The sequence below is a fragment of the Scyliorhinus torazame genome, chromosome 14 (assembly GCF_047496885.1).
Source record: "Scyliorhinus torazame isolate Kashiwa2021f chromosome 14, sScyTor2.1, whole genome shotgun sequence".
NCBI classification, from domain to species: Eukaryota; Metazoa; Chordata; class Chondrichthyes; order Carcharhiniformes; family Scyliorhinidae; genus Scyliorhinus; species Scyliorhinus torazame.
Window position 1 is genome coordinate 156,708,529 of NC_092720.1, and position 10,707 is coordinate 156,719,235.

Here is a 10,707-nt window from a genome sequence, read left to right on the forward strand (position 1 = left end):
TGAGGGAGCCGGGACTCTGAAAACAGCGCGAGAGCTGAGTGAGCCGGGACTTTGAAAACAGCGCGGGAGCTGAGTGAGCCGGGACTTTGAAAACAGCGCGAGAGCTGAGTGAGCCGGGACTTTGAAAACAGCGCGAGAGCTGAGTGAGCCGGGACTTTGAAAACAGCACGGGAACTGAGTGAGCCGGGACTTTGAAAACAGCGCGGGAGCTGAGGGAGCCGGGACTTTGAAAACAGCGCGGGAGCTGAGGGAGCTGGGACTTTGAAAACAGTGCGGGAGCTGAGTGTGCCGGGACAGTGAAAACAGCACGGGAGCTGAGTGAGCCGGGACTCTGAAAACAGTGCGGGAGCTGAGGGAGCCGGGACTCTGAAAACAGCGCGGGAGCTGAGTGAGCCGGGACAGTGAAAACAGCGCAAGAGCTGAGTGAGCCGGGACTCTGAAAACAGCGCGGGAGCTGAGTGAGGCGGGACAGTGAAAACAGCGCGGGAGCTGAGTGAGCCGGGACTTTGAAAACAGCGTGGGAGCTGAGAGAGCCTGGACAGTGAACACAGCGCGGGAGCTGTGTGAGCCGGGACTTTGAAAACAGCGTGGGAGCTGAGAGAGCCGGGACAGTGAAAACAGCGCGGGAGCTGAGTGAGCCGGGACTCTGAAAACAGCGCGGGAGCTGAGTGAGCCGGGACTTTGAAAACAGCGCGGGAGCTGAGTGAGCCGGGACAGTGAAAACAGCGCGGGAGCTGAGTGAGCCGGGACTCTGAATACAGCGCGGGAGCTGAGTGAGCCAGGACTCTGAAAACAGCGCGGGAGCTGAGTGAGCCGGGACTCTGAAAACAGCGCGGGAGCTGAGTGAGCCGGGACTTTGAAAACAGCGCGGGAGCTGAGGGAGCCAGGACTTTGAAAACAGCGCGGGAACTGAGTGAGCCGGGACAGTGAAAACAGCGCGGGAGCTGAGTGAGCCTGGACAGTGAAAACAGCGCGGGAGCTGAGGGAGCCAGGACTCTGAAAACAGCGCGAGAGCTGAGTGAGCCGGGACTTTGAAAACAGCACGGGTGCTGAGTGAGCCGGGACTTTGAAAACAGCGCGAGAGCTGATGGAGCCGGGACTCTGAAAACAGCGCGAGAGCTGAGTGAGCCGGGACTTTGAAAACAGCACGCGAGCTGAGTGAGCCGGGACTTTGAAAACAGCGCGGGAGCTGAGTGAGCCGGGACTTTGAAAACAGCGCGGGAGCTGAGGGAGCCGGGACAGTGAAAACAGCGCGGGAGGCGAGTGAGCCGGGACTCTGAAAACAGCCCGAGAGCTGAGTGAGCCGGGACTCTGAAAACAGCGCAAGAGCTGAGTGAGCAGGTACAGTGAAAACAGCGCGGGAGCTGAGTGAGCCGGGACTTTGAAAACAGCGCGGGAGCTGGGTGAGCCGGGACTCTGAAAGCAGCGCGGGAGCTGAGTGAGCCGGGACTTTGAAAACAGCGCGGGAGCTGAGTGAGCCGGGACTCTGAAAACAGCGCGGGAGCTGAGGGAGCTGGGACTTTGAAAACAGTGCAGGAGCTGAGTGTGCCGGGACAGTGAAAACAGCGCGGGAGTTGACTGAGCCGGGACTCTGAAAACAGCGCGGGAGCTGAGTGAGCCGGGACTTTGAAAACAGCGTGGGAGCTGAGAGAGCCTGGACAGTGAACACAGCGCGGGAGCTGTGTGAGCCGGGACTTTGAAAACAGCGTGGGAGCTGAGAGAGCCGGGACAGTGAAAACAGCGCGGGAGCTGAGTGAGCCGGGACTCTGAAAACAGCGCGGGAGCTGAGTGAGCCGGGACTTTGAAAACAGCGCGGGAGCTGAGTGAGCCGGGACAGTGAAAACAGCGCGGGAGCTGAGTGAGCCGGGACTCTGAATACAGCGCGGGGGCTGAGTGAGCCGGGACTCTGAAAACAGCGCGGGAGCTGAGTGAGCCGGGACTCTGAAAACAGCGCGGGAGCTGAGTGAGCCGGGACTTTGAAAACAGCGTGGGAGCTGAGGGAGCCAGGACTTTGAAAACAGCGCGGGAACTGAGTGAGCCGGGACAGTGAAAACAGCGTGGGAGCTGAGTGAGCCTGGACAGTGAAAACAGCGCGGGAGCTGAGGGAGCCAGGACTCTGAAAACAGCGCGAGAGCTGAGTGAGCCGGGACTTTGAAAACAGCACGGGTGCTGAGTGAGCCGGGACTTTGAAAACAGCGCGAGAGCTGATGGAGCCGGGACTCTGAAAACAGCGCGAGAGCTGAGTGAGCCGGGACTTTGAAAACAGCACGGGAGCTGAGTGAGCCGGGACTTTGAAAACAGCGCGGGAGCTGAGTGAGCCGGGACTTTGAAAACAGTGTGGGAGCTGAGGGAGCCGGGACAGTGAAAACAGCGCGGGAGGTGAGTGAGCCGGGACTCTGAAAACAGCCCGAGAGCTGAGTGAGCCGGGACTCTGAAAACAGCGCGAGAGCTGAGTGAGCAGGTACAGTGAAAACAGCGCGGGAGCTGAGTGAGCCGGGACTTTGAAAACAGCGCGGGAGCTGGGTGAGCCGGGACTCTGAAAACAGCGCGGGAGCTGAGTGAGCCGGGACAGTGAAAACAGCGCGGGAGCTGAGGGAGCCGGGACTTTGAAAACAGCGCGGGAGCTGAGTGAGCCGGGACTTTGAAAACAGCGCGGGAGCTGAGTGAGCCGGGACTTTGAAAACAGCGCGAGAGCTGAGTGAGCCGGGACTTTGAAAGCAGCGCGGGAGCTGAGTGAGCCGGGACTCTGAAAACAGCGTGGGAGCTGAGTGAGCCGGGACTCTGAAAACAGCGCGTGAGCTGAGTGAGCCAGGACTCTGAAAACAGCGCGGGAGCTGAGTGAGCCGGGACTTTGAAAACAGCGCGGGAGCTGAGTGAGCCGGGACTTTGAAAACAGCGCGGGAGCTGAGGGAGCCAGGACTCTGAAAACAGTGCGAGAGCTGAGGGAGCCGGGACAGTGAAAACAGCGCGGGAGCTGAGTGTGCCGGGACATTGAAAACAGCGCGAGAGGTGAGTGAGCCAGGACTCTGAAAACAGTGCGAGAGCTGAGGGAGCCGGGACAGTGAAAACAGCGCGGGAGCTGAGTGAGCCGGGGCATTGAAAACAGCGCGAGAGCTGAGTGAGCCAGGACTCTGAAAACAGCCCGAGAGCTGAGGGAGCCGGGACTCTGAAAACAGCCCGAGAGCTGAGTGAGCCGGGGCATTGAAAACAGCGCGGGAGCTGAGTGAGCCAGGACTCTGAAAACAGCCCGAGAGCTGAGGGAGCCGGGACTCTGAAAACAGCGCGGGAGCTGAGGGAGCTGGGACTTTGAAAACAGTGCGGGAGCTGAGGGAGCCAGGAATCTGAAAACAGCGTGGGAGCTGAGGGAGCCGGGACAGTGAAAACAGCGCGGGAGCTGAGTGAGCCGGGACTTTGAAAACAGCGCGAGAGCAGTGTGAGCCGGGACAGTGAAAACAGCGCGGGAGCTGAGGGAGCCGGGACTTTGAAAACAGCGCGGGAGGAGAGTGAGCCGGGACAGTGAAAACAGCGCGGGAGGTGAGTGAGCCAGGACTTTGAAAACAGTGCGGGAGCTGAGGGAGCCGGGACTCTGAAAACAGCGCGGGAGCTGAGTGAGCCGGGACAGTGAAAACAGCGCAAGAGCTGAGTGAGCCGGGACTCTGAAAACAGCGCGGGAGCTGAGTGAGGCGGGACAGTGAAAACAGCGCGGGAGCTGAGTGAGCCGGGACTTTGAAAACAGCGTGGGAGCTGAGAGAGCCTGGACAGTGAACACAGCGCGGGAGCTGTGTGAGCCGGGACTTTGAAAACAGCGTGGGAGCTGAGAGAGCCGGGACAGTGAAAACAGCGCGGGAGCTGAGTGAGCCGGGACTCTGAAAACAGCGCGGGAGCTGAGTGAGCCGGGACTTTGAAAACAGCGCGGGAGCTGAGTGAGCCGGGACAGTGAAAACAGCGCGGGAGCTGAGTGAGCCGGGACTCTGAATACAGCGCGGGAGCTGAGTGAGCCAGGACTCTGAAAACAGCGCGGGAGCTGAGTGAGCCGGGACTCTGAAAACAGCGCGGGAGCTGAGTGAGCCGGGACTTTGAAAACAGCGCGGGAGCTGAGGGAGCCAGGACTTTGAAAACAGCGCGGGAACTGAGTGAGCCGGGACAGTGAAAACAGCGCGGGAGCTGAGTGAGCCTGGACAGTGAAAACAGCGCGGGAGCTGAGGGAGCCAGGACTCTGAAAACAGCGCGAGAGCTGAGTGAGCCGGGACTTTGAAAACAGCACGGGTGCTGAGTGAGCCGGGACTTTGAAAACAGCGCGAGAGCTGATGGAGCCGGGACTCTGAAAACAGCGCGAGAGCTGAGTGAGCCGGGACTTTGAAAACAGCACGGGAGCTGAGTGAGCCGGGACTTTGAAAACAGCGCGGGAGCTGAGTGAGCCGGGACTTTGAAAACAGCGCGGGAGCTGAGGGAGCCGGGACAGTGAAAACAGCGCGGGAGGCGAGTGAGCCGGGACTCTGAAAACAGCCCGAGAGCTGAGTGAGCCGGGACTCTGAAAACAGCGCGAGAGCTGAGTGAGCAGGTACAGTGAAAACAGCGCGGGAGCTGAGTGAGCCGGGACTTTGAAAATAGCGCGGGAGCTGGGTGAGCCGGGACTCTGAAAGCAGCGCGGGAGCTGAGTGAGCCGGGACTTTGAAAACAGCGCGGGAGCTGAGTGAGCCGGGACTCTGAAAACAGCGCGGGAGCTGAGGGAGCTGGGACTTTGAAAACAGTGCAGGAGCTGAGTGTGCCGGGACAGTGAAAACAGCGCGGGAGTTGACTGAGCCGGGACTCTGAAAACAGCGCGGGAGCTGAGTGAGCCGGGACTTTGAAAACAGCGTGGGAGCTGAGAGAGCCTGGACAGTGAACACAGCGCGGGAGCTGTGTGAGCCGGGACTTTGAAAACAGCGTGGGAGCTGAGAGAGCCGGGACAGTGAAAACAGCGCGGGAGCTGAGTGAGCCGGGACTCTGAAAACAGCGCGGGAGCTGAGTGAGCCGGGACTTTGAAAACAGCGCGGGAGCTGAGTGAGCCGGGACAGTGAAAACAGCGCGGGAGCTGAGTGAGCCGGGACTCTGAATACAGCGCGGGGGCTGAGTGAGCCGGGACTCTGAAAACAGCGCGGGAGCTGAGTGAGCCGGGACTCTGAAAACAGCGCGGGAGCTGAGTGAGCCGGGACTTTGAAAACAGCGCGGGAGCTGAGGGAGCCAGGACTTTGAAAACAGCGCGGGAACTGAGAGAGCCGGGACAGTGAAAACAGCGCGGGAGCTGAGTGAGCCTGGACAGTGAAAACAGCGCGGGAGCTGAGGGAGCCAGGACTCTGAAAACAGCGCGAGAGCTGAGTGAGCCGGGACTTTGAAAACAGCACGGGTGCTGAGTGAGCCGGGACTTTGAAAACAGCGCGAGAGCTGATGGAGCCGGGACTCTGAAAACAGCGCGAGAGCTGAGTGAGCCGGGACTTTGAAAACAGCACGGGAGCTGAGTGAGCCGGGACTTTGAAAACAGCGCGGGAGCTGAGTGAGCCGGGACTTTGAAAACAGTGTGGGAGCTGAGGGAGCCGGGACAGTGAAAACAGCGCGGGAGGTGAGTGAGCCGGGACTCTGAAAACAGCCCGAGAGCTGAGTGAGCCGGGACTCTGAAAACAGCGCGAGAGCTGAGTGAGCAGGTACAGTGAAAACAGCGCGGGAGCTGAGTGAGCCGGGACTTTGAAAACAGCGCGGGAGCTGGGTGAGCCGGGACTCTGAAAGCAGCGCGGGAGCTGAGTGAGCCGGGACTTTGAAAACAGCGCGGGAGCTGAGTGAGCCGGGACTCTGAAAACAGCGCGGGAGCTGAGGGAGCTGGGACTTTGAAAACAGTGCAGGAGCTGAGTGTGCCGGGACAGTAAAAACAGCGCGGGAGCTGACTGAGCCGGGACTCTGAAAACAGCGCGGGAGCTGAGTGAGCCGGGACTTTGAAAACAGCGCGAGAGGTGAGTGAGCCGGGACTTTGAAAACAGCGCGGGAGCTGAGGGAGCCAGGAATCTGAAAACAGCGTGGGAGCTGAGGGAGCCGGGACTTTGAAAATAGCGCGAGAGGTGAGTGAGCCTGGACTTTGAAAACAGTGCGGGAGCTGAGTGAGCCGGGACTTTGAAAACAGCGCGGGAGGTGAGTGAGCCGGGACTCTGAAAACAGCGCGGGAGCTGAGTGAGCCGGGACAGTGAAAACAGCGCGGGAGCTGAGGGAGCCGGGACTTTGAAAACAGCGCGGGAGCTGAGTGAGCCGGGACTTTGAAAACAGCGCGAGAGCTGAGTGAGCCGGGACTTTGAAAGCAGCGCGGGAGCTGAGTGAGCCGGGACTCTGAAAACAGCGTGGGAGCTGAGTGAGCCGGGACTCTGAAAACAGCGCGTGAGCTGAGTGAGCCAGGACTCTGAAAACAGCGCGGGAGCTGAGTGAGCCGGGACTTTGAAAACAGCGCGGGAGCTGAGTGAGCCGGGACTTTGAAAACAGCGCGGGAGCTGAGGGAGCCAGGACTCTGAAAACAGTGCGAGAGCTGAGGGAGCCGGGACAGTGAAAACAGCGCGGGAGCTGAGTGAGCCGGGACATTGAAAACAGCGCGAGAGGTGAGTGAGCCAGGACTCTGGAAACAGTGCGAGAGCTGAGGGAGCCGGGACAGTGAAAACAGCGCGGGAGCTGAGTGAGCCGGGGCATTGAAAACAGCGCGGGAGCTGAGTGAGCCGGGACAGTGAAAACAGCGCGGGAGCTGAGTGAGCCGGGACTCTGAATACAGCGCGGGAGCTGAGTGAGCCGGGACTCTGAAAACAGCGCGGGAGCTGAGTGAGCCGGGACTCTGAAAACAGCGCGGGAGCTGAGTGAGCCGGAACTTTGAAAACAGCGCGGGAGCTGAGGGAGCCAGGACTTTGAAAACAGCGCGGGAACTGAGTGAGCCAGGACAGTGAAAACAGCGCGGGAGCTGAGTGAGCCTGGACAGTGAAAACAGCGCGGGAGCTGAGGGAGCCAGGACTCTGAAAACAGCGCGAGAGCTGAGTGAGCCGGGACTTTGAAAACAGCACGGGTGCTGAGTGAGCCGGGACTTTGAAAACAGCGCGAGAGCTGATGGAGCCGGGACTCTGAAAACAGCGCGAGAGCTGAGTGAGCCGGGACTTTGAAAACAGCACGGGAGCTGAGTGAGCCGGGACTTTGAAAACAGCGCGGGAGCTGAGTGAGCCGGGACTTTGAAAACAGTGTGGGAGCTGAGGGAGCCGGGACAGTGAAAACAGCGCGGGAGGTGAGTGAGCCGGGACTCTGAAAACAGCCCGAGAGCTGAGTGAGCCGGGACTCTGAAAACAGCGCGAGAGCTGAGTGAGCAGGTACAGTGAAAACAGCGCGGGAGCTGAGTGAGCCGGGACTTTGAAAACAGCGCGGGAGCTGGGTGAGCCGGGACTCTGAAAGCAGCGCGGGAGCTGAGTGAGCCGGGACTTTGAAAACAGCGCGGGAGCTGAGTGAGCCGGGACTCTGAAAACAGCGCGGGAGCTGAGGGAGCTGGGACTTTAAAAACAGTGCAGGAGCTGAGTGTGCCGGGACAGTGAAAACAGCGCGGGAGCTGACTGAGCCGGGACTCTGAAAACAGCGCGGGAGCTGAGTGAGCCGGGACTTTGAAAACAGCGCGAGAGGTGAGTGAGCCGGGACTTTGAAAACAGCGCGGGAGCTGAGGGAGCCAGGAATCTGAAAACAGCGTGGGAGCTGAGGGAGCCGGGACTTTGAAAACAGCGCGAGAGGTGAGTGAGCCTGGACTTTGAAAACAGCGCGGGAGCTGAGTGAGCCGGGACTTTGAAAACAGCGCGGGAGGTGAGTGAGCCGGGACTCTGAAAACAGCGCGGGAGCTGAGTGAGCCGGGACAGTGAAAACAGCGCGGGAGCTGAGGGAGCCGGGACTTTGAAAACAGCGCGGGAGCTGAGTGAGCCGGGACTTTGAAAACAGCGCGGGAGCTGAGTGAGCCGGGACTTTGAAAACAGCGCGAGAGCTGAGTGAGCCGGGACTTTGAAAGCAGCGCGGGAGCTGAGTGAGCCGGGACTCTGAAAACAGCGTGGGAGCTGAGTGAGCCGGGACTCTGAAAACAGCGCGTGAGCTGAGTGAGCCAGGACTCTGAAAACAGCGCGGGAGCTGAGTGAGCCGGGACTTTGAAAACAGCGCGGGAGCTGAGTGAGCCGGGACTTTGAAAACAGCGCGGGAGCTGAGGGAGCCAGGACTCTGAAAACAGTGCGAGAGCTGAGGGAGCCGGGACAGTGAAAACAGCGCGGGAGCTGAGTGAGCCGGGACATTGAAAACAGCGCGAGAGGTGAGTGAGCCAGGACTCTGAAAACAGTGCGAGAGCTGAGGGAGCCGGGACAGTGAAAACAGCGCGGGAGCTGAGTGAGCCGGGGCATTGAAAACAGCGCGAGAGCTGAGTGAGCCAGGACTCTGAAAACAGCCCGAGAGCTGAGGGAGCCGGGACTCTGAAAACAGCCCGAGAGCTGAGTGAGCCGGGGCATTGAAAACAGCGCGGGAGCTGAGTGAGCCAGGACTCTGAAAACAGCCCGAGAGCTGAGGGAGCCGGGACTCTGAAAACAGCGCGGGAGCTGAGTGAGCCAGGACTCTGAAAACAGCCCGAGAGCTGAGGGAGCCGGGACTCTGAAAACAGCCCGAGAGCTGAGTGAGCCGGGACTTTGAAAACAGCGCGGGAGGTGAGTGAGCCGACTCTGAAAACAGCGCGGGAGCTGAGTGAGCCGGGACTTTGAAAACAGCGCGAGAGGTGAGTGAGCCGGGACTCTGAAAACAGCGCGGGAGCTGAGGTAGCCAGGACTCTGAAAACAGCACGGGAGCTGAGTGAGCCCGGACTCTGAAAACAGCGCGTGAGCTGAGGGAGACGGGACTTTCAAAACAGCGCGAGAGCTGAGTGAGCCGGGACAGTGAAAACAGCGCGGGAGCTGAGTGAGCCGGGACTTTGAAAAGAGCGCGGGAGGTGAGTGAGCCAGGACTCTGAAAACAGCGTGGGAGCTGAGTGAGCCGGGACTTTGAAAACAGCGCGGGAGCTGAGTGAGCCGGGACTTTGAAAACAGCGCGGGAGCTGAGTGAGCCGGGACAGTGAAAACAGCGCGGGAGCTGAGGGAGCCGGGACTCTGAAAACAGCGTGGGAGCTGAGTGGGCCGGGACAGTTGAAACAGCGCGGTAGCTGAGTGAGCCGGGACTCTGAAAACAGCGCCGGAGGTGAGTGAGCCGGGACTCTGAAAACAGTGCGGGAGCTGTGTGAGCCGGGACAGTGAAAACAGCGCGAGAGCTGAGGGAGCCGGGACTCTGAAAACAGCGCGGGAGCTGAGTGAGCCGGGACTTTGAAAACAGCGCGGGAGCTGAGGGAGCCGGGACTTTGAAAACAGCGCGGGATCTGAGTGATCCGGGACTTTGAAAACAGCGCGGGAGCTGAGTGAGCCGGGACTGTGAAAACAGCGCGGGAGGTGAGGGAGCCGGGACTTTGAAAACAGTGCGGGAGCTGAGTGAGCCGGGACTCTGAAAACAGCGCGAGAGGTGAGTGAGCCGGGACTTTGAAAACAGCGCGGGAGCTGAGGGAACCGGGACTTTGAAAACAGTGCGGGAGCTGAGTGAGCCGGGACTTTGAAAACAGCGCGGGAGGTGAGTGAGCCGGGACACTGAAAACAGCGTGGGAGCTGAGTGAGCCGGGACTCTGAAAACAGCGCGGGAGCTGAGGGAGCCGGGACTCTGAAAACAGCGCGAGAGCTGAGTGAGCCTGGACAGTGAAAACAGCGCGGGAGCTGAGTGAGCCGGGACAGTGAAAACAGCGCGGGAGCTGTGTGAGCCGGGACAGTGAAAACAGCGCGGGAGCTGAGTGAGCCGGGACTTTGAAAACAGCGCGGGAGCTGAGTGAGCCGGGACTTTGAAAACAGCGCGGGAGCTGAGGGAGCCGGGACTTTGAAAACAGCGTGGGAGCTGAGTGAGCCGGGACTTTGAAAACAGCGCGGGAACTGAGGGAGCCGGGACTTTGAAAACAGCGTGGGAGCTGAGTGAGCCGGGACTTTGAAAACAGCGCGAGAGCTGAGTGAGCCGGGACTTTGAAAACAGCGCGGGAGCTGAGTGAGCCGGGACTCTGAAAACAGCGCGAGAGGTGAGTGAGCCGGGACTCTGAAAACAGCGCGGGAGCTGAGTGAGCCGGGACAGTGAAAACAGCGCGGGAGCTGAGTGAGCCGTGACAGTGAAAACAGCGCGGGAGCTGAGTGAGCCGGGACTCTGAAAACAGCGCGGGAGCTGAGGGAGCCGATACTTTGAAAACAGCGCGGGAGCATAGTGAGCCGGGACTCTGAAAACAGCGTGGGAGCTGAGTGAGCCGGGACAGTGAAAACAGCACGTGAGGCGAGTGAGCCGGGACTTTGAAAACAGCGCGAGAGCTGAGTGAGCCGGGACTTTGAAAACAGCGCGGGAGCTGAGTGAGCCGGGACTTTGAAAACAGCGCGGGAGCTGAGTGAGCCGGGACTCTGAAAACAGCGCGGGAGCTGAGTGAGCCGGGACTTTGAAAACAGCGCGGGAGCTGAGTGAGCCGGGACTTTGAAAACAGCGCGAGAGCTGAGTGAGCCGGGACTTTGAAAACAGCGCGGGAGCTGAGTGAGACGGGACTTTGAAAACAGCGCGGGAGCTGAGTGAGCCGGGACTCTGAAAACAGCGCGAGAG